Below are 2,564 nucleotides of genomic sequence, written 5' to 3'. Positions count from 1 at the left end.
GGACATTGTTCAAAAACTTTTATGACAATTTGTAACTCCACCCATTGTGGATTGCCAGGAGCAAACTGATGTTGGATAGGAGGTTGATCATTTACCACATAGGCTCCAATACCAGTTTTGGATCCATCTGTAAAGATATTTGCAGCTCCTGGGATAGGCGTAGAAGAAGTGATTTTAGGAAAAATGATAGGATGTTCCCTCCACGGTCTAATTAGAACGGCTCACCACACCTGAGAAATGAAACATCTGTGTCATGTAAAAATCTACATGTGAAATATTCATATTAGTTGTATTAGTAAAAAAATGGAACTACCTAAATGTCCTTCAGTGGATGAAAGTTTAAATAAATTCTGACATCCCTAAGAGGAAATACTATTCAGCAACAAAAAGAAATAAACTACCAATGCATGCATCCGCTTGGATGGATATCCAGGGCATTATGATTAGTGAATAAAACCACTCAAAAGGTTATATGCAGTATGATTCAATTTACATAACATTCTCAACATAATAAAATCATATATAGAGAGAAATGATTAGCAGTTGTTAGAGTTCAAGTGTGGCAGTAGAGTGGTAGGTGTTAACTATAAAGGCAGACACAAAGACCTTTGTGGTGATGGATTAGTTCGGTACCTTGATTGTGGTAATGGTTACATGATGTTATACATGGAGTCATATTTCACAGAGCTACATGCATACATACATGCAAGTGTGAGAATGTATGCACAAACACACAGACACACAGATGAGATAATGTAAAAGCTAGAAACCAAATCAGGTCTATAGGCTAGTTAACAGTATCACACTAATGTCAATTTCCTAATGATACCATACTTCAGTTATATAAGACACACGCATTGGGAGAAGCTGAGGGAAACTGGGAGAATGGTTTATGGTTCTCCATGTATCACTTTTTTGCAAACTTTTATGAATCTCAAATTCTTTCTAAACTATAAAGTTAAAAAATTGATATGCATGGCATTTGCTATTAGATGAATAGAACTGGAAAACAGCATCTAAGTGAAATAAGACAGATCCCGAAAGTCAAGGGTATACTGTTTTCTTTCATATCCAGGAGCCAGAAACAAGGAAAAAAGAAAGAGGTAAAGATCCCATGAAAATCAGTGGAGCAGAGTGGGAGGGAGACAGGATGGGAATAGAGAGGAAGGATAGAATGCAATTGACCAAATTATGCTATGTATACAGATGAATATACCAGGGTGATTTTCACCTTTATGTGCATCTATTAAACACCAACTAAAAATGGTGTTTAAAATTAAAAATGTGTAAGTAAATAAAAGACCAGTAGAGTAGAGGAAAGGGAATATGGTGAGGTGAACATGGGTGGGGGAAAGAGGGGAAGAAAAGAAGAAGTACTAGGGACTGAAGTGGTGCAAATGCTTGTGTGATTATCTCAAAATGAACCCAAAATTATATATAACCATAATTCACTAATAAAACATTAAAATGAAATATACATAAAATAATATATGTTTTCTAAAAAAATAAATATACAATAAATGCATTAGAATAATTCTCTAAGAGAAATAGGGGAAAAATGAAACAATTAGCCTTGCATTGGCTGGTAATGATTGTGTGCCATAAAATAAGGAAGAAGAAGTTAAAAGTTTATCAATTTTAACTTGATATACATATATCCTTTTTGTAAAAACTGTTTTACAGCCAAAGAGAGAGACCAGGAGAAAAAATCCTAGTTTACCACTTAGTAGCTCTTTAGCTCTGGGCAGGCTACTCTTAAGAATTTTCTCATTTAGTAAAACATGAAAACAAAATAACTTGTTCCAAATGTTCTTTGGAGTATTAAATTGGAACAACATAGGTTAAGTAGTTAGCACAATGCCTACCAGATAATGGCTCAATTCATGGCAATTAATATTGATGTTATCATTATAAATTGTAACCATCAATATTATCGTTAATATTGGCTGACTACAATGATATGGAATTTCATATTTCCTCTAGAAACTAAAAACTTGATGAGATCAGAAACAGTGTTATCTTTCTCATTGTTATATCTTAAGGTTTTGCATCCATTACTGCAAAGTGAAAGAATGATTGCAAGGTTTAATTTCTCTGCATCAGTGAATATTCACTATGGAGTTAAAGTTCCATACCTTCATCCTTCATGTTTCGATCTATCTGTGGTCCAGCATTCCTTTCTCGGAACTGTATGCCCTGCATGTGTCTTTGCATGGCTTCCTGTATTACTTCAAACAATGGTTCATCCTGTTTGAGACAGAATGGATGTGATCTCTATTAGAAACTACATACTGATCTTCTCCTAAATCCCACAACTTAAGTAATGTGAAAACACATATTTTCTTTGGAGGGAGAAATAAGGATTGGAGTAGGCCCAGGGAAAAGCAGCAGCTCCTACTACACAAAATAATACAATCTGTCATACGAATATTTAACATTAGTAGTTTTTAACTATTCAGGCCTGTGGCAAAATAATTTGTAATTTTGCAGATAGGTGAAATGATGAGCTTGAATAGTTTCTATCAGAATAATAAACAATAAATGAGTTTAGCTTGTCATTTATC

The 2,564-nt window shown here is 34.1% G+C and overlaps 1 long non-coding RNA gene across 1 annotated transcript in view; it reads right to left on the bottom strand.

The window, feature by feature from the left end:
- Window positions 1–2,254, bottom strand: part of LOC107161128 — a 12,529-nt gene extending 10,275 nt beyond the window's left edge. Inside the window, exon 1 of the long non-coding RNA XR_007344715.1 lies at window positions 2,136–2,254. This is a non-coding gene — a long non-coding RNA (uncharacterized LOC107161128). The remainder of the gene's footprint in view (window positions 1–2,135) is intronic.
- Between the last annotated feature and the right edge of the window lie 310 nt (window positions 2,255–2,564).

Source organism: Marmota marmota, unplaced genomic scaffold, assembly GCF_001458135.2.
Source record: "Marmota marmota marmota unplaced genomic scaffold, marMar, whole genome shotgun sequence".
NCBI classification, from domain to species: Eukaryota; Metazoa; Chordata; class Mammalia; order Rodentia; family Sciuridae; genus Marmota; species Marmota marmota.
The sequence above is the reverse complement of the archived record's forward strand: the minus strand, read 5'-3'. Positions and strand labels throughout refer to the sequence as shown.